The following is a 21,906-nucleotide window of genomic DNA, read 5'->3' as shown; positions in this document are numbered from 1 at the left end:
CAAATGGATTTGGCACTTTCTAAATAAAATAGGGTTTTTAATGTTTCAATGCCAGAGAATGCATAAGCTTTTTTTTTCTTCCCTTAAGTACTTTCAGAAAGTTATCTTTAGATTTAGTGGGCCATGCAAAAATGAAGTTGGAGAAAAAATTCTTATGCATCCTCCTCCTAAGAGCTGATGTTCTAGCTATTTGTTAACAGATAGGGGTACTGTTAGCCGCAATTTTTGGAAATGTTTTTCTGACACATAGTTGGTGGTTCAATAACTGTTTTATTTCTCTTGTCAAACCTGTTGGGTATGATGAAGTCTAATTATTAGTCTTAGCAGTCAGAGCTAACAGCCTGGCATGAAACTGGTAACAACTTTCAGTTAAAGTCAACCTTGAGATACATGAAACTTTCGATAAGATTAAATTTTAACATCCAAACAGCTCTCAACTAATCTAATCTAACAGGCCGACTTCCAATTTAGGTGCCATTAATTTACAACACTCAAGTCTAAATACCACAAAGCAAAACCTTATTAAAAGAGGAACAAAGATGCAATTTAGAGAACCAAAGAAAGAGGGCAACAATACAGTTTTTTTTTTCCTTTAATTAACAACTTCTTGCAGGATATAAATTGCAGATACAATTTCCTTTAGGTCCTATGTGTTAAGAGAATCTAGTTGTAAAGCAATTTGCAACTCTACAGGATCACTACAGATTAAACACTTAATCAACAAATGTGTGGGTCCTTCCTTTCATTGCCTTCCCTTTCCTTCATTTCCTTTTCCCTTCTTTATTTCCTTTGTTTCATATCCATTCCTAACATTCAGATAACATTTTAGGTGATTAACATAACACATGGTTTCTTTGTCATTTTCCAATGATTGAAGTCAGAATGATTAATAATAAGCCTTAGTGAAATTTCTGCCACTTTTTCTTGGGAATATAAAGTAGATTTCTGGCACTGTGGATTAATGCACTGAACTGCAAGGTTGGTTTGAACTGCAAGGTCAGCGGTTCAAACTCACCAGTCACTCCTCAAAAACCCTATCTATACACGGCCGCTATGAGTCAGGATCAGCTTGACAGCACTTAACAACAACTACATGACCCCCACTATTGTCGCTAAAGCTACTTGCCCCAACTTATCATGGAAGCCAGCTCAGGTAAAATCACTTAAGAAAACAGATGCCTTTGGAAACAGATGCCTTTGTATGTATGTATACCTTTGTACCAGACTACACTCAACTATCCACTCATCTAATGAGTCTGCAATAGGATTCTGGCAAAGTCTTCATCATTTTGCTTCTAAAAGCCTTCCCCAGTCCTGGATCCTATCTTCCTGCCTAAAAACTATTCAAAAGCTTTCAAAATGCAAACAACAGCAGTCGCCTGCCTAAGTTGTGATTGATGGTACACAAAAACACATGGTCACTTCATAGATATCCTAGTCTGCAACAAATTAAGAATCGAAACCTTTGTGCTAGGAAGATAGCCAGTGCATATTGAGGGGGGATTGCTGAGGCTCTATAATTATAACCTGCCTGATAATCATCCATTCTACTGCTGTGACTGGCTGGTACCCAGGGACTTTAATTTCACTGTCCTCCTCCACCAGATAATGCCCGACCCTATGTCACTTTAACTGTGAAACACACTGAAGGAGACAAATGAGTTTTCCTCCAACTATGTTAAATTAATGAATGGATTCTAGTTGGGAAACTGGCACAATGATAAGGTAAAGGTCTGAAGACACTGGGTGGATATTTAGGCAGTCTCCAAGGGTGTTATTAACCTCAGGCATTAAAACAACAACCAAAAATTTAGCCAGTTGTTGAATGTTAATAGTGATTAACCAAATATTGTATACGTCAACCAGTCCTTTTACTATCATATAGCTTTAAGAGAGCTGTTATGAAGTCTAAAACTAGGCATTCAATAAACAATTTTAATCAGACCCCCATCCTGCCCCTTTTCTTTCACTGCTGTGTTTTTTCAATGAGGAGGTGACTATAATTCAATATGATTGCAGATACACCTAGTTAAACTAAATATTAAAGAATAGTGACATGGAAAAAACTGGGAAAAAAGTTCCTCAGTCCAACCTTCCTGGCCTTTTTCTCACCAATGGAGTTTCCAATTTTCTTAAAACTTATTCCTAAAAAGCCCCTGTGATTGTCGTGTTGTCCTTCAAGAAAATCTATCAAAATTACCCTGTTGGAATCTCAAAAAAGACACCATTACCTTCTGAGTCTCAAATATAATAATAGCCCCCGCAGATCTTCTTAGAAGCCACTCTTTCGACCATTGCTGTTGAGTGGGTTCTGACTCATAACAACCCTATGCACAACAAAATGAAACACACTCTCTGGTCCTGAGCCATCCTCACAATTGTTATTACGCTTGAGCCCACTGCTGCATCAGCTGTGTCAATCTGTCTTGTTGGGTTCTTCCTCTTTTTTGCTAATCTGATTTTTTGAAGGCACCCGAAGGAGACTATTGTTGTTATTAAATGCCATGGAGCAATCTCCAACTCATAGAGACCCTGTATAGGGTTACCTAGGAGGGACTGGTAGGTTTGAACCATTGACCTTGAGGTTAGCAGTGCAGTGCTTATCCTACAGCGCCACACCAGGACCCCTAAAGAGACTACAGAACACATGCATTACTAAGAAAACTTGTCTGCAGCCATCCACGGATCACAGGCATATCTTTGAACACATTTTGCTTGGAATAAACCTGTGCAGGTAAGAACGGGAACCCTAACAACAATATATTTGATTTATCTTCATATTTTTTCATTTTCATGCAGCAGAAAGATAAAAACCGTTTTGCATGTTTTTATCAGAAGCCTGTGTTTTTTGGGGAAGTTAAAAATTGTAACTCAGATGTCCCATATTGTATTAAATCTGAAATTTTACAACCCTGATGTGAATTTGTTTTCAAAATAAACAGAATCTGTTTAAAAAAAAATGTTTTAAAGAGTCAAAAAATTTTTTGAAATTTAACTTATATTTTAAGATGATGTACTTCTTGTTGTTTTTATATAAAACAGTATACATGATTTGGAAGTGTATACCAAATCCTTTAGCCTTTTGAGGGGTAAAAACCCTATAAGCTCTAAAATTTGGGGGATGATGCATTCAATCCTAAAGACATCTTTGTTGTTGTTAAGTGTCATCGATTAGATTCTGACCCATAGTGACCCTTTATAGGGTTTCCAAGGAGCGACTGGTGAGCTTGAACCGCCGACCTTGTGATTCAAACAACTTTGCAGTCTGATGCATTAACCCACAGAGCCATACCAGGAGACATGTTATTATTATCCCCACTTTACATATAAGGAAACTGAGGATAAAGATTAAGTAAATTTCACAAGGTCAAACAATTGTAAGTGAGGGAGCAAGTATTTGAATCGTGGGCAAGCTGGCTCCAAAGTCTACATTCTTTACTTCTACTTCTTATTACATCATTTCTCTGTTCTTAAATTCACTCAGTGTTATTTGTTGTGTGTCATGGAGTTGATTCCAACTTATAATATTCCAATCGGACTGAGAACAACTGTCCCATAACATTTCCAATGCTGTGGGATAACACACTGGACGGCACTTAACAACAATAACAACAACAAATCAATCTTTATACGATTGACAGCCATATCACTCTGAAAGAGTGGCTGGTGAATCTGAGCTTTGAATGTTTGGGTTAGCAGTCAATCACTTATTGTATTAAAAGATTGGGAACTCATATGGCAGAAAGTCAGAGGTAGAGAAGGGAGGGTGGAGTTTTTTAAAATGAAAAACAAAAAACCATAATTCCTGCAACTATCTTGTATATCAAGGAGCCCTGGTAATACTGTAGAGTAAGCACTGAACTTCTAACCTCAAGGTCAGCAGCTCCTGTAAAAATGTACAATCTTAGGAACCCTATACAGGGTTGCTATGAGTTAGAATCAACTCCATGGCAGTGGGTTTGGTTTGAGGGCTTTCTGTCTTGTGTGTCAGACTGACACAACCCATTAACTATAATGATGTTATTAAGTGCCATTGAGTTGGTTTCGACTCACAGCGACTCTGTATAGAGTTTCTGAGGAGTGGCTGGTGGGTTTAAAGTGCCAACCTTATCGTTAGCAGCCCAGTGCTTATCCTACCTACAGTGCCATACCAGAACTCTGATAATTACCATATGATTTGGTAAATATTGCTCTTTTCTGATTGGTCCTTTCAATTTGGAAAATTATAGGACCCTGGGAGCTTACTGTCTCTGGTGCATCAGGGTTCTTTCAGGTAGTTTGACTTGTCTGTCCACTTATTATTGTGGTTAAGCACCATCGAGTAGGTTCCAACTCACAGCCAGCCAGTATGAGGAGCGACAGGTGAGTCTGAACTGCCAATCTTGAGGTCTAGTGCTTATCCTGTAAAGGTCTTCCTGTTTGATTGGCAACATTCCTAAGGGTCATCCTTCTAAAAATACCCAAAATCTGCTAATAAAATCCTCCCATATGTCATGGTGCCTTGTTATTTCCCCTCAAACTCCAGCAGACATCAGTAACAATGCCGTTGGATGTGGTTGCTTTGAAAGCACTGGCTCTCACCATTCTGTCACACATAAACCAATTGTTTATTATTAGCAGAAACCGCAGACAGAGATGACAGGTGTACACAGTTTATAATTTACAAGGTGTAGGATCAGGTTCCTCCACTCCCTCCGCCAACAGCTCACAAACACACCCTACGTATGCACTTAGAATTCTTACAAGTCAGTTTTAAAATAAATACTATTGTGCACTACCCTGGTAACTTTTTTTTTGGGGGGGGGGCACTATTGGAGTCCCTTTCCATGTTAATTCAAAAACTGGTTAATTTCTAAGTTAGCATTTAAAACTCGCTGGACAAACTAAGTAAACACAAGCGCCTTGGAACCTTCAGAATGGACTACGCTGAAGATTTCCCTTTTTGTTTTCTTTTCTTTTTAACCACAATGCATTTGTGATGACAGATCTGAAATGACTAGCCATTAAGAGACCCACCACTGTTGCTCTGATCCTGTGTCAGCTTACCTGATAAGCAAGGTAAGCACTGGCTTACTTATGCTTACTTATTAATCAGATTAATTCATAATCAGATTTATGCTTACTTACAGAATAGATTCATAAATAAGCACAAGTAAGTTCATGCTTACCTTGCCAACTGGGTAACCTGTCCCTCCTCCGGGCACTGATATGGGAATTCTAACTCATTTTTAGTTAGGCCTACTTAGCTGCAGTCTACATTTTTCAGTGCTGACATGTTTCAGTAAAAGTGTGACTAACTGAAATACTAGGGGGAAGGGGTTTCTGGTTGAATGATTTCCTGAAAGTTAAAGTCCTTGTTATTGGAAATCTTTCCAAAGCATATCCGCATGCTTTTCTCTGAAGTGAGTCAGGACTACTGGAGAAAAATTGCTTGGAAAGTCTATGATACAGATTTAGCAAAGCTGCTAAATGTTTACTTGTCCCTTCAGTTGCTTGAAAGCAACCCCTCACAGGTTTCCTGTGGCAAGTAGTATTGCAGACATTCCTACCAGCTGGCAATGAGTGGCTTCTGAAACATAGAGATCCCATGTGTGTGTCAGAGTAGAACTATGCTCTGTAGGGTTTTCAGTGGCTGATTTTTCAGATGTTTATCATCACCAGGTACTCGTACGCTTACTTATTGGGTTACTGGATTATTTTTTTGCTCTCCCTCTCCCACAGGCTCCTGGGATGGAGTAAACAATTTGTGCCTGGTTACTAACTAAAGGGTATGGACACGAACCTTCCCAGCGATGCTGTGGCAGACCCGGTGATGTGCTTCCATAAAGACTGTTGTTGTTACGTGCCGTGGTGTCGGTTCCGACCCATAGCGACCCTGCGCAGGGTTTCCGAGGCTATAAATCTTTACAGGAACAGAACACACCTCATCTTTCTCCCGCGGGGCCACTGGTAGTTTCAAACCGCTGACCATGAGGTTGGCAGCCCGACTCATAACCACTACGCTACAGCCAAGAAAACCCTATAAAACTCAGTTCTATTCCTAACACTAACTCTGGTAGTATAGTGGTTACGAATTGGGCTGCGAACCTCAAGGTCAGCAGTTCAAAACTACCAGCTGTTCCGCGGGAGAAAGATGAGGTTTTCTGCTCCCTCAACGAACAACGAACAGATGAGGACTTTATACTTCTACATAAATTCAGGGAAATAGCTCAATCAACAAGAAATTAGTTTTAGGGCTTCTTGCATTCTTGTATTTGAAATGACATATTTATTTGTACATATGAGTAAGTCAGGGCACTCTACCTGGAGAAAAGCATTTAGCATAATACAAATATACATCATTTTACAAACAAATACGGTTCTAAAGAAAAGCACATACGTACAATGCGTTGGGAGGAGTGACTAGTGTGGCCTGAAGGAAGGATGGAGGGTGGCTTGGTGACAGAATTGCTGTTACCAAAGTAAGAGGTGCTATGTGCCGTGGAGTTGGTTCCGAATCATAGCAACCCTGTACAGGGTTTCCGAGGCTATAAATCTTTACAGGAGCAGAGAGCCTCATCTTTCTCCCGTGGAACAGCTGGTAGTTTCGAACTGTTGACCTTGAGGTTTGCAGCCCGATTCGTAACCACTATGATACCAGAGTAAGAGGAGAAGGAGTAAAAAGGAGCAAAACCCTGAGAGGGAAAGTAAACCAGGTAACCATGGTTAAGGAGAAGTGGGGTAAGGAGAAGTGATTTTACTCAGACAGGGCAGGCTAAAGTTAAACTACATCATAAGGCATTGACCTGGATAGGAAAACGGGGAAGTTGGGTTGAAAGCAGGATGCGAAACTGTAAGTTCTGAACAAATGGAAAGTTGGCTTCCCAGCTGGCTGGGGAAAAGGAAGAATTTGGGTGGAGATGAATAGAAATTGCAGTGATGAGCAAAAGGCAAAGTGGAAGAAGGAGGTGGTTGTGAACATTTATGAGTAAACAGCATGAGTTTCTAGGAAAGCCCATGACCTTTGGATCTAGAGCAATTAGAAACTATGATCAGTATAACATCACTGCTTTCCTGACTCGATCCAACCAGAAATAAGGGTGGGTGGTTTGACGATGTGACATACTAATGAAAAGAGTACCTGGGTAGTGCGAACAGTTGACATATTTGACTGCTTACTGAAAGTTCAGAAGTCCCAGTCTGCTCAGTTGTTGTTGTTAAGTGTTGTAGAGTTGGTCCTGACTTACTATGACCCAGTATATGGTTTCTTAGGAGCGGCTGGTGAATTTGAACTGCGAACCTTGTGGTTCAAACTGACCTTGAAGTTCAGAGCATTATTCCATCACCTAGAGGCACCTTAAAAGAAAGGCCTGGTAATTTGTTTCTGAAAAATCAGCCATTGAAACCCCTATGGAAGGAAAATTTTTAAAAACTCTATGGAGAAAAAATAGAGACAGATGTAGGTGCTCTAACATATGATATGAGTAAACTATCAAACATTACTGAAAATACACAAACAGAAGACAAAATAGATGGCTGGGACCTCCTAAAAATCAGATACACATATGTACCAAAAAGAGTAATAATAAAAGGGAGCCAACAGACTGGGAAAAAATTGTTTCTCAACATTGATCCTCAAGGTGGTAGTTAAAACCCACCAGCCTCCCCTCCGAAACCCTATACAGAGTCAGGATTGCTATGAATGGAAACTGACTTGGCAACAGCAATAACACCTCTACAAAAAAAAGGCGCAAAAACCCAATTAAAAAGTGGGTACAGGGCATCAACGATACTTCACCAAGGAAGACATTCAGACAGCCATTAAACATATGAAGAAATGTTCACTACCATTGGCTATCACTATTGTTGTTGTTAAGTACCACCGAGTCCATTCCAACCCATAGCAACCCTGTATGGGGTTTCTTAGGCGCAACTGTTGAATAGAACCACCGACCCTGAGGTTCAAACCGACCATGCAGTTGAGTGATTATCCTACAGTACCAGGTGCAAATCAAAACATCAGCTATCATCTCATACCAGCATTAACAGTAAAGTTAAAAAAAAAAAAAAAAGACAACAAATGCTGGTTAAGGTGTGGAGACTGGGACCCTCCTACATTGCTGGTAGAAATGGTGCAACTACTGTGGAAAATGGTAGGGCAATCCCTCAGAAAGTTGGAAATAGAAATACCGTATGACCCATCAATCCTTCTGCTTGGTATATATCCACAAGAAATATGAGTCAGGACACTAGTAAATATATGTACACTGATATATTTATCAACGCTATTCACAATAGCAAAAATATGGAGACAGCCTAAATGCCCATCAATAGAAGAGTGGATAAACAGACTTTGGTATAATACAGTCAGAATACTATGCAATATTGAAGAATAAAGATGAATCTGCTAAATGCCTCATAACATGGATGAACCTGGAGGATATCATGCTGAGTCAAATAAGTCAATCACAAAAGGACAATTATAGTATGAGACCACTATTGTGAAAACTCAAGAAAAGGTTTTCATAGTAAAAGAAACATTCTTTGATGGTTACCAGGGGTGAGAGGGAAGGGAGAGCATTTACTGGCTTGAGGGTAGAACATGTTAGCTTGTGTGACGGGAGGGCAATATAAAAGAAGGAGGAGGACAATACACACACAAAAAGGGATATAGCAGAAGAATGATGACGACAGGTAAAGACACAGGTAAGTATGCAAGAGTTAAAGTTAAAATTAAAGGGGATACAGGTAAATAGTGATGTGTATACAACGTTTGAAACAACAGAAGGTATTTGTACAGGGGTCACCACAGGGAGGAAGAGGGACAACTGTTGTTGCCTGGAGGGGACTGCAATCACTGAGATGAAACAAAGTATAGGATTTGTTGAATGTAAAACTGATGGTCTTGTCTGTAAACCTTCACTCAATTCACAATAAAAAGTTTTTTAAAGAAGAAAGGAAAGAAAACCCTATGGAGCAAAGTCCCTCTGTGACACATGTGGAGGTCACCATAATTTGGAAATGACTAGGTGGCAATGAAAGAAGGCTGGCGTCAACTTAAGGGAAATAATTAATAGCAGCTGACTGATCAAGAAGTTGAACTGCACCATTTATGAAGGGGTTTCAAAAAGGTCGTGGAACTGTAATGAAAAGATAATGGAATTTTTCCACAAACTTTTGGAATCCCCCTCATATTGATGCTCTCTACCCATTTGGAGTCCTGGTGTGGCGCTGTGGGTTAATGCGCCAGACTGCAAAGCCATTTGAACTGCAAGGTTGGTGGTTCAAGCTCACCAACTGCTCCTCGAAAACCCTATACAGGGTCACTATGGGTCGGAACCAACTTGACGGTGGCACTTAACAACAACCCATTTGACAGCACTTAACAACAAAACTAATTCCATGGAGTCCTGCTGTGGCATTGTAGGATAAGCACTGGATTACCAACCATAAGGTTCAAACCTGCTAGCTGCTTTTCAAAAACCCTATACAGGGTCACTATGAGTTGAAAACTTAACAACGACAACAACTACCCATTCCAGGGAGTACTGACATACCATGAAAAAGGAGCTAAACTCTGCTGATGAGGCAACTGAAAATACGTAATACCTTCCAACTTGTTCCAAGTTCAGCTTTTAACAAGATCATGAGCTCACTAAATCATTTTGTAAAGCAAATTATACCACTTCCTGTTTTTCATGAATCAAAATTTTCATGTACAGAGATTTAGCTAGGACATTCTAAAGTATTCTAAAGCAAGAATATACCTAGTCATTTTGTATAGCCTTTCAATCTTCAGGGTATTTTTTTTTTTAAAGAAATTAAATGCCAATTTCAAAACAACTCAATCAACTTATATTTATTTAAGAAGTGGTTTCAGATGAAGATGTCCACTTGGCTTTAGTTCACCCAGCTCTGTCTCTCTGCAAGGAACATGATAATTTCTTTTCCATGGGAAGTTCCCAAGAATCATTAGTTATGAAAACAGGCATTAGGCACAGTAGTAAAGCAGCAGCCAGCACCAGAAAATTTGCCTTTATCCTCCCCCAACCCCACCCCGTGGAATTAGATTAGTCCTTTAGCATTATTCTAAAGAGTGATTAGAATTTAATTTTAGTTAGGAAGTGCTGAATCCATTGTTGACTTACAAACAAACAAAAGAAATCCTCTCCCCAGCACTAGGATTCCTGCTTGGCTGGTTTTAAATAGATGAAGCTGACCAGATATTTACCATCAGCTTGGTGAAGAAAGAGACATTGTCCGAAGAGGCCAGAGTCATGGGAACTCGGTCCACACAGTGATGTATTGCTAACTGTGAGTGGACTATGACCAATCAAAGTCTCACTGTACATTTCACGGCGATGTGGCAAAACAGGGGAAAGAAAAGTCCTTAAGTGTCAGCATGTTGGAAAGACATCATTGCAATAAAACTGTGAAACAAATGCTGGCAGGCAAACAACAACAACAACAACAAAACTGCAATATGCTTATCAGGGCTTGGCAAAGAAAAAAGGGCCCCAATCTTCCATTGAGGACACTGGCAGAAGTCCCAGGTTCCGCAACTCCTGAATAGCTCTATGTGTAGTGTTTCCTTCAGGTACTGTATTGTCAGCGGCTAGATGTTCTCAGCAGTCAAGGAACAGCTGCACAATGCAAGCAGCCACTGAATAGTGCAAGGGCTTTTTATTCAGGCCTCGTGTGATTTTAAAAAAAAAAAAAAAAGAAAGAAAAGAAAAACCAAAACTGGTGTTCTTTTGTGCTTTACAAAGACAGTACTTTGCTGGCTCCAAGTTCAAGACTCATGGACTATTAGGAGAGGCAAGATGAACAATGCATTAGCATGTGTGGAAAAAAAAATGGGCGTTCCTTAAAATCAAGTCCATAATAAGAACAGGCCCGTATTTGGAACACCTACTTAGCCATAAGCGGCTCCTACAGCAATTAGAAGGTTAAGTATTTTGACTCTAGTGTATTTTTGATGAAAAATCTGTGGTAACAATCACATACACCACATAACTCCATCCAAAGTCACTGGCAGCATTTATTCAGAATAAATACATTTTTGGAGAGTAGGGCCAGGATTGTTGTTATTAAGTGTCATCGAGTCGGTTCTGACTCATAGTATAGACCCTGTATTCAGAAACTCAGAATACTCAGAGCTAAGGTATCAAATCTCAAGTTTTAATCTGCAGAGAAGCATCCTGTGCTTCCAGAAAGCTTAGGTGACTTGTCTAAAGACTCACAAACACTTCTACTTGGGAAAGTTGTGTGGTATGTCTATATTGTCCTGCCTTTACACATGTGAGGGCCCAGGGAGACCAGTGAAAAGGATCATGGGCTTTGGCATCAGTCAGTCTGGGTTTGAACCCCCAGCACTGTCATTTTTCAGTTGTGTGACCAAGGGAGAAATTCCTTTCATAATTCAGAATCTCAACTGACATAACCCCCAAATCAGGATAATAGTAACTGTCTGCCTTTAGGATTGCTGTAAAGATTAAGTGAATAGATACCAGCAAGTTGCCAGCAAATCGATTTTGATTTACAGTGACACCATATGTGTAGGTCTGTGCTCCCAGGCCTTTCTTCTGAGACGTGCCTCTGGGTGGACTCAAACCTCAAGCCACCACTCCAGGGCTCCAAGTGAACAAATACTAAAACCAACAAACAAGCAGACCTATTGCTGCTGAGTTGATTCCAATGCATAGCAACCCTACAGGACTGAATATAACTACCTCATAGGGCTACCAAGGCTGTAATTTTTCTCCCACAGAGCAGCTGGTGGGTTCGAACCACTGACCTTTCAGTTAGCAATAGAGTACTTTAGCCACGGTAACACCAGGCCTCCTTCAGTGAACAAACAGCAAGTATTGAATAAATCTTAGGTATTATGATTACTGAAGTTGTCAAGGGTTTCATTTTACTTGAATCCACAATCAACATCCATGGAAGCAGCAGTTAAAAATTCAAATGGTCCATTGCATTGAACAAATCTGCTGCAAAAGACTCTTTAAAACGTGAAAACACAAATACATCAGTTTGAGGACTAAAGTGCACCTAATCCAAGTCTTAATCCCCTCATGTAATGTGAAAGCTGGGCAATGGATAAGAAAGATGGATGCAGAATTGATGCTTTTGGATAATGGTATTTGCAAAGAATATTGCACATACCCATGGACTACTACTTCAAAAATAAACAAACTTAAGAACAGCCAGAACACTCCCGAAAGTTGAGGAAGGCAAGATGTCTCTCACTTACTTTGGACACGTTATCAGGAGGGCCCAGTCCATGGAGAAGGGCAATATGCTTGGTAAAGTTGAGGGTCAGTGAAAAGGAGGAAGTCCATCTATGAGATGGATTGATTTGTCACTGCACCAATGTTCAAACATAACAATGGTGATGATGGTGCAGAACTGGACGATGGTGCAGAACTGGACAGTGTTAGGCTATCTTGTACATAGGGTCAGCGTGAGTCAGAACCTATTTAATGGCACCTAACAAGAATATTTTAATTATAGCTATTACAGTGAAACATGTGTGAGTTGGAACTAGAGGAGACAGCTTTGTTTTCCTGGGTCTTGGTGGTTTTCCATCTTTACCACGTTACCAGTCTTACTAACACTTTTCTATTGTCTGTTTGTTGTTGTTGTTGTTAAGTGCTATCGAGTTGGTTCCGATTCATAATGACTCCACAAAGGTTTTCCAAGGAGAGAATGGTGGATTTGAACGGCCAACTTGTGGTTAGCTGTCCATTGTCTGTTTTAGTGGAAAGTATTTGAGTTTTCTTATTTCTCTGACAGACTCCTGTCTAGAACAGGTTCTGATTTTTATTATATTATATGTATTTTCTAGAATTTTAATATTTTAGTACATTTTGAAAAGGGAGGGAAAATATAAGTTATAAGAGAGGATGTAAAGAATGTCTATAGGGGTAGATGAGCTAGCATTTGGGAAATAAAATTATGCAAGTCACACAAGTAAACAATTTTATTGCTTTTTCTGCTCTTAAAAAGTATGGCCAAATAACTTGTAACAATAACAATTGGCAGCCTTTCTAGATGGACATTAAGCCCCTTACCCATCCATATAGGCTCAAAGTTTTAGGCTAGTTTTTCTCCCAATATTAGTAATAACTGCTTGTTGATTCTTTAGCATTTTGTCTTTCTCAAAATTGTTTATTGCCAGACATTTTTGCCTGATGATCTGTGTGCATCCTAAATTGCTAACTCAGTTGGATTTCCTCAAGTACTAACTCAATGGGCCAAGACATAACATGACTTACTGTTCAGTGATGTTTAACTCATATATGTAGTGTAACTACTTTCAGGTCCTGCTCATTCCGTGTTTTCCAATGTATTTCTAGAACTGCATTTTACATATGTTCTAAGGAATATTCTGTTCAGAGGAACAGAATTTCAGTAAGTGTTGTTAGATGCAACACTCTGTTGCTTTCTTTCCCAAGCAGATTGCTATCTATTACCTTAACACATTATACATCTGTCAGAATATACTTAATAGCTGTTTTACATCTATTTATAGTAATTTCATAAATAATATATGATGTTCTTCTCATGTCAAAAATAAATGTTATAAAGCAAAAGTCCCATTTGGCCATTGACTTCAATCTCAAATCGTTCTACTCTACATAGTCCCAATATAGCCCACCTCCAAGGCAGCTAACTACCATGGTTGTTATTGTTGTTAACTGCCCTTGAGTTGGTCCCAACTCAGAGACCCTGTGTAGGGTTCCCGAGAAATGGCTGATGGGTTTGAACCTGCCTTGTACATCTCCTGTTGTTGTTAAGTGCTGTCGAGTCAGTTCCAACTCATTGTTGTTGTTGTTATGTGCCGTTGAGTCGGTTCCGACCCATAGCGACCCTGTACAGGGTTTCCGAGGCTGTAAGTCTTTAAGGGAGCAGAACGCCTCCTCTTTCTCCCGCAGAGCGGCTGGTAGTTTCCAACTGCTTACCTTAAGGTTCGCAGCCCCTTTATAGGGTTTTTAAGAAGCAGCTGGTGCGTTTGAACTGCCGACCTTCTGGTTCAAACCAACCTTGCAATCCAGTGCTTATCCTGCAGTGCCACACCAGGATTCTACATTTTCTAGTAGTTTCTTTCCCTCCTGTTGTCTTTCTATGATGTTTTACCAATATATTTTTTGTAGCTATATTCTTACAGCTGGGCAAATTTTTCAATTGTGTGTGTAAATTTGTCTTCATTACATATATCTATTATTTAATTTAAACATCTATACAGCATCTTCATGCACCACAACGCAACATTCCTGCAAGTTACAACAAATAGCATTTTTTCTTCAGCACTAAACTAGATACCATTTTTATAGAGGGGTTTTAACTGTGATGAACCAGGCAAGCATGATGTGATAATCCTGCTTCCTAAAGCTGGCATTTTTTGGGGGGGTTGGTTTTGTAGTTGTCCTGAAATGTACACTGCATCATCCTAATCCAAAGGCTGTTAGAGAGCTATAGATTATCAATTGTTCACTATAGCCAGACATGGGATGAAAGCATAGTCTCTGTTTTGCGTTCTGAGAACCAAACAAACCATTGATTGTCATTCCTTGTAGGAACTGTTGTCGTGTTTAAGAAACCCACTGCTGTTAGTTTGGTTTTAACTCATAGTAACCCTATAGGACAAGTTAGAAATGCTCCACAGAGCTTCCTAGGCTGAAATTTCAGAGACGCAGACTGTCACATCTTTCTCCTATGGAGCAGCTGGTGGGTTTGAATTGCTAACCTTGTAGTTAGCAGTCCAGTGCTTATCGTACAGTGCAACACCAGGACTCCATGCCTATGCAATTCCCTCCAAATAACACAAAACCTTATATAATAACTGACGATTTCTTCCAATAACTTGATTTTCACCACTAGAATTGCAATATTTTTTCTGTCGACTCAGTTAAAATGACTTACTTGGTCTTTGAAGTCCAGATACTTCTATTTTAGCTATTATTTTACTTTTGTCCTGGGCTTTTTTACTTTCTTGATTTTATCTAACTTTTAAGTTATTTAGGTTATCAATCACATCAATTATTCTTTGGAAAATTCCTAAATTCACACTAGATATAGGATGCATTATATTGCTTTACCTGATTAATTATTAGTTTGTTAAGTAAGTGTTCTTGAATATTTTCTGATCTCACTGTTTTTCTGTTAATCTTCCTTTCCAGTATAAATTTACTTGATCTTATTCCTTTTCTTGTACTCAACTGTGTAGGTTTTATATAAGTCTCATTATCTTACATCTACAACCTTTTGATTAAGGGTTTTGTTCTGTTGTTTACAAAATTGCTATGAATCAGGGCTGACTCAATGGGCCTAACAACTACTACTGCTTTATACTGTTCATTCAGATATTTTAGTTACATGTTGTTGTTGTTAGGTGCCATAGAGTCAGCTCTGACTCATAATGGCCTTAATGTTAATCACCATCAAATTGGTTCTAAATCACAGCGACCCTGTATAGGGTTTCCAAGGCATGACTGGTGCGTTTGAACTGCTGACATTTTGACTCAAATGACTTGGCCGTCCAGTAGCGCCACACCAGGACTCATAGTAAGATTCAAATACTCATTTTTAGGATACCATGCAACTATTGTAACTCTATTTAAATTGGGAAATGTATTCATTCTTCATATCTTTGCTTTTGACTTACAATCATTTCATATACTGTATTTAAATTGTTGTTCAGTGCTGTTTTTGTCAGTTCCAATTCATAGCAACCCTGTACAGGGTTTCCGAGGAGCAGCTGGTGGGTTTGAACCACCAACCTTATGGCTTGCAGTCCAGTTCTGATCCTACAGCACACCTATTTACATTGCTGTTGTTGTTAAGTGTCTTCGAGTTGGTATCGACTCATAGCGACCCTATGCACAACAGAACGAAACACTACCCAGTTCTATTTAAGTTGTTGTTGTTGTTAAGTACCGAGGAGTCGGTTTCGACTCATAGTGACCCTACATAGGGTTTCCGAGGCTGTACATCTTTACGGGAGCAGACCGCCTCATCTTTCTCCCGTGGAACCGCTTGTAGTTTTGAACTGCCAACCTTGAGGTTAGCAGTCCGATTCATAACCACTACGCTACCAGAGCTCCTTAGGCACATAAAAAAAAATTAGTATGGTAGGCACACAGTCCAGACTGAATACCACCATCATTATGAACTTACCGAGGAGCAGCATAGGAGGCCATTCTCTATCCCGTGCCTGTGTGTTTCCTACACCATGCTGGAGGTTTCTATTCCTGCTAAACTCAAGACTCAAGTGTTCACAAAGATCCCCTGATTTTCTAGTTAATAGCTTCCTGCTTCAAGTCTCTTGTGGGAGGGTCTGGCCATTTGGCATACTTGAAGGAATATACTTACCAACTTTATTCTCACATGTGACTTACACCTCTAGATACGGCAAGATATGGGAGTGGGGCATGAAGCTGATGTAGAGTTTGGCCCAAAGGTTGCTTTTTTGCTTGTGAACACACATTTCTCGTATTTCATATAGACTGATGTTTTATGTATGCATGCTCTAGATACCTAATTTCAAGAGTGAGAGAGGGGGAAAACAAACAACATAAACCTTGGCCCAAATTACCATTTTTCACTCCACTGTCTTTCTTGGCAGTTTATTTTCATCTGACTGGCTGGCACTGATTCCAGCCAACAGCATCTACTTCAGATCAGCATCTTTTGGCACTTAGATGACAGTATATTTCTACATGGCTGAATGCAGATAGGAAAAAGCCTTGTGTAAATAATATTTCCCATTAGCAATATTGAACTAATGTCAAACTTTTCAGTGTATCCAAAGACAATAAAATTTACAACTGTGATAACATTGAGATCACAATGCAAGTGACTTACAACAAACATTATTCTGCCCCACTTGATACTGTTTGGGACAAGACAGAAGAGTCATATCTGGATCATGTCTTTCTCAGACTGCAAACACTTGATAACATTTGTGTAGACCAGCGTGATGCATAGTGGGGGTGGAGGGTGAACACAAAACAGTAAAATGATATGCTCGCCTGGCTCATGCAAACTGCTAATTGGTGAGGATCAAGGTGTCCAGTGCATTCTAAATACTCAAATTCTGCCAGAATTCAAATTAACACCACAGGTCTTTAATCTAAATCTATTGTGTTGTTCTTCATAGGTTCCATTTTATCTATTTGAGAGAAGGATAGAGACACTAAAATTCTTATTTTTTTTATGATTACTAACTAGCATTCAATGACACTGAAAGCAATATTCTGAAAGGGAATAACGTCAGACTAGCATGACTAAATAAAGGGTTAATTACTGTTCATGTGCCTATGCTAAGATGTCACCTACACAGATTCATTCAGTCAGTATAAGCTTGCATTATTGTCATTTTAAGTTCAAACACTAATTAATAGTTAGAATGAACTTGGTAACATCTTATTTGAATGGGTATCTAGGGCAGAAGAAAACCTTCAGTTCTTTAAAATGCTTCATTTATTCATTAAAAGTCTTATGTGCAGAAGCACATGACATATCTTGTCATATTCATGTGGTTGTCCATTGATTTGTCTTCTCCCTCTTTTCTGAGGATGTCTGCACTGGGTGGGTAGCCGAGAGAAGCTTCAAAGACAGATTCCTTCATTTGCAAGAATTGGTGTTTTCTAAAGATTTTTGGTGCAGACTTTGAGGTACCATATCTTAGATCCTTTACTGTTTCATCATTTATTATTCAATCATGATAGTCTAGGAGCCCCAGACAAAAGTTTGTTAACCATACTCAAACAAAACAAAACAACACAATCCACTGCCACTGAGTTACTTCTGACTCATAGTGACCCTGTATAGAGTTTCAAAGCTGCAATCTTTATAGGAATAGAAAGCCTTATCTTACTCTCATGGAGAGGCTGGTGGGTTTGAACTGCCAACCTTGCAGTATCAGTCCAGTGCTTATCCTACAGCACCACCAGGGCTTCTTTTGCGAACCATAACTGACCAATAATCTAGGGTTTACATGGATCAGAAAGGTGGACACTTCTTTGAGAAATAAAGTATCTTCTAAAGGTCGTTCAAGGAACTCTGGTAGTGTAGTGGTTACAAACAGGGCTGCTAATCTCAAGTCAGAAGTTCAAAACTATCAGTGGTTCTGTGGGAGAAAGATGAGGCTTTCAGCTTCTGTAAAGATTTACAGGCTCAGAAACCCTATGCAGGGTCTCTATGAGTAGGAACCAACACCACAGCATATAACCACCAAAGGACATTCACTGTTGATCTTTTCCTTGCCATTGCTCTATGTGTCTTATTTCTTCCCACTAGGCCCCTCCCATATCTTTTTATACACATATAGTATTTTCTAACAGCCTTCTTTAAGGATCCCTGACTGCACCTTTTTCATCCATCATATGGGGTCTAGAAAGCATTTGTTTTCTTCCTTCTCATAGATATTAGAAGGCAGATCATTTAAAAGCAACACCAGTTCACATATCCACACATACTCCTTGTTGACCCACATGTTAGGTTCCAAACACCACATCTATATGCAAAAAAAAAATCAGTATTATGCAAAAATGGAAAATGGCAACTTCATCACACAAAACGGAGGATGGCTACATGCTCGCATAACTGCCTAATTGCAAAGTTGCATAATGGTCAAACTACTAGAAATCATGGCCCAGGAAAACTGACACATAACTTGAACCACCACAGTGAGTGTTACTCTTGCCTAGCATCTTGGTATTTGTTAACTGTCTGATGTGTGTCATAAATGTGAAAAAAAGTTTAATAGTAAATTTTTTACAATTGCCATAAATGCAAAAGGTCAGATAACGAGATAATAAGTGAGGAGTTGTACCTGGTGTGACGCTGTAGGAGAAGCACTCAAACATAAAGTCAGTTTGAACTACAAGGTTGGCGGTTCAAGCTCACTAGTTGCTCCTCAGAAACCCTATACAGGGTTACTATAACAACAACAGGTGTACTATGATGGAGCTACTATGAAGATAACAGTGGGTTACAAGTTGAGCTGCTAACTGTAAGGTCAGCAGTTCCAGTCCACCAGGTGCTCCATGGGAGAAAGATGAGACTTTCTGCTCCGCTGAAGATTTACAGCCTCAGACACCTTATACAGGGTTGCTGTGAGTCAGAACAACAATAGTCGGAATTGACACCACTACACCACCACGACTATCAGGTATACTGTGGCAGCATCGATGGACTCAAGCATGGCAACAGTAGTGAGGTTGGCCCGGGATCGGGCAGTGTTTTGTTCTGCTTTGCAAAAGGTTGGTATGAGTCGGTACTGACTCGATGGCACCTAACAACAACAACAAATATCAAAGAAGCTAAGTTTTAAAAAATAATAATAAAGTTAATTATCACACCAGGATTCCAAAACGAAATGTGGCTTTTTGGGGAGGTGACATTTCATCACTTAGAGATAGTAGTTTGTGCCAGGATTGGATGAGGGATCAAGACATGGGAATCATCATTTTAAACCCTGAATAATGCCAGTCCCTGTTCTGTGCTTGTAGAGGCAGGAAGTGTGTGGTTAATGGTACAATGAGTATGAAAGTGAGGGTAGTAGAGTCTTTTCTATTCAGGACTGCTTTATTAGGTCCTCACATCTCACACCCTCATTTCCTAGGAGAAAATTGGGTTGGCAACCACTTTCGTTACTCTCAGAGGCTGCTGCTTCAACACCACTTGAACCTTTTCCCTGTTTTTGTTTTTGACGCCATTTTAGAGCTTAACATCATTATTTTCCAATTACAAAGCTGAGATTTTTGTGACTGTAGGTTTGTTTGAGTATTCGCAGAGACCAAGAAATATGTTGCAGAGCTGAAATCTCCCCACAGCCCTCACTATACTACCATTTATTCAGGAAAAGAACCCTGGTGGTATCGTTAGGAAGCACTTGACTGCTAATGGAGAGTGTAGCAGTTTGAATCCATCCAGTAGCTCCATGGGAAAAAGACCCAGTGATCGGCGTCTGTAAAAATTAAAGCCTTAGAAACCTATAGGGTCCTCTGTGAGTCAGAATCAATCTGATGCCAGTGAGTGAGGTTTGGTTTGATCTGGTTTGGTTTAAGTTGCTCTCTCACGATGCTGTAAATTTCATCTTTCAACTACCATGAGAGAGGTGATTAGCTTGTGTGTTATGCCTTTAATTGGATTCCTTTCTAGTTCAAAACCAAATACATTTTACTTAATGTTTCTGGAAAACTCTTACAAGAGTCCTTGGCTCAGTGCCGCTCCTCCCCCACCTTGCACACACATAGACACAACACACACCCTCATGTAGCGTGTCAACAAAATGACCCATTCAGAAAGAGGTTCTCTCCCAATTGAAGCTCTACTCGCTCACATTCTCTGAGGTAATCTTCACAAGTACAGAACTGTCTTAATTTTTTGTTGTTTTTGATTTATTTTAGTTTGTTTTCCTTCTGCTGAGAGTAATTCTGATTATACCAGATTATAAAACACAACATAAGAATATTAGTGAGTATAAGAAGAAAAATGTATCCCTAACACCTAGATTTCTTTCCTATTTTTAAAGATGGCTAAGAATTTCATTTTTTAATTCACATAGTGGTCAAGACTAACAAGTGATAAGTATTTGGTCGTCTCCAAAGGCTTCTAATCTGACTAATTTCCTGACACACCACATCTGTTTAACCCAGATTAGGTGGCAAAATACCCCTCCGGCGTGCTGACATGAATTTGTGCTGGCAGAAGAGAAAGGAAAGTAAATGGGACAACATGATAAACTAAGCAGATGTGTTGGGATAGTGTGGTCAGATCTCAGGCCTCCTGATCAAGTCTCCAGTTGTGTTTAAACTCATTTCAAAACCAGTCCTTTTTCACTTTTCTAGTAGACTTTGCAGGTTTCCTCATCTTTATTTCTCCATTACATTTTTTAATCTTTTGGGAAACTCTTGAAATACATTTGGAAGGTCTTTGATAATATCTCAATGTCCTTCGCTGTATATCTTATGCAAATTAAATCCCCACAAGAAAAAAGATTTCTCTGTGGTCTAATATTTCCAAGAAATGACTTGGATACTGAAATAAACTAAGAATAAATTCGTTTTTCTTTAGCAATGTATTTATACTTCTAGTTTATTACTGTGTCCAAAATTTAGAAACCACTGTCTCTATGGGTGGCCTGTCCTTATTAAAGCTAAGTCCTAAAATCATCGAGGAATCCTCTCCAATCCTCTTTCCCTAAGCTTTGGTCCGGCACAGTGCAGAGCACCAGTGCAATCTGCAGCTTCCTTGTGTACTTCTCCTTGAGAGAGGCCTCACATGACTCTGAGGATGAATTCTGCCTGCCAAACAGGACTGAGCTCATTAGATCAAAAATTGCAAGGACAAAGACAGATTTGTAATTACTGTGATATCACCATTTCTAGTTAATGTTTCTCTAGCTTGCTATTTATTACTTTGGAGTTTGGCATGGAAGGTGAAGTGGCAAGAGACTTATCTGCAGCCTTACCCTCTACCACTATTTGGAACTATGTCAGAGAGAGACTTGGTTATTCGCATACCATCGAGTGCACGCAGTTGCTCTAGAAACATGTATGCCCTCTGGGTGAGGCGAATGATTTGCACTTGACTAATAATAGTAAGGAGCTCTGGTAGCATAGTGGTTACGAATAGGGCTGAGAGCCTGAAGGTCAATAGTTCGAAACTACCAGCAGCTTCGCGGGAGAACGATGAGGCTTTCTACTGCCGTAAAGATTTACACCCTCGGAAACCTTGTACAGGGTCGCTATGGGTCGGAACCGACTCGACAGCACTTAACAACAACAACAATAACAAGGAGCTCTGGTAGCGTAGTGGTTACGAATCAGACTGCGAGCCTCAAGGTCAGCAGCTCAAAACTACCAGCTGTTCCACGGGAGAAAGATGAGGCTTTCTGCTCCTGTAAAGATTTAC

At 39.6% G+C, this 21,906-nt stretch overlaps 1 protein-coding gene across 3 annotated transcripts in view; it reads right to left on the bottom strand.

Moving 5' to 3' along the window:
- The window catches only part of SEMA6A (sema domain, transmembrane domain (TM), and cytoplasmic domain, (semaphorin) 6A), a 179,320-nt gene that overhangs the window by 118,118 nt on the left and 39,296 nt on the right, over positions 1 to 21,906 (bottom strand). Inside the window, exon 1 of one of the 3 annotated variants that reach the window (XM_006870523.1) lies at positions 10,128 to 10,286. The exons of the other annotated variants lie outside the window; for them this stretch is intronic. The gene's annotated coding sequence lies outside the window, so the exon portion shown is untranslated. Of the gene's footprint in view, positions 1 to 10,127; positions 10,287 to 21,906 lie in introns of those variants that run through there. 3 annotated transcript variants of the gene reach the window in all.

Source organism: Chrysochloris asiatica, unplaced genomic scaffold, assembly GCF_000296735.1.
Source record: "Chrysochloris asiatica unplaced genomic scaffold, ChrAsi1.0 scaffold00143, whole genome shotgun sequence".
NCBI lineage: Eukaryota > Metazoa > Chordata > Mammalia > Afrosoricida > Chrysochloridae > Chrysochloris > Chrysochloris asiatica.
The sequence above is the reverse complement of the archived record's forward strand: the minus strand, read 5'-3'. Positions and strand labels throughout refer to the sequence as shown.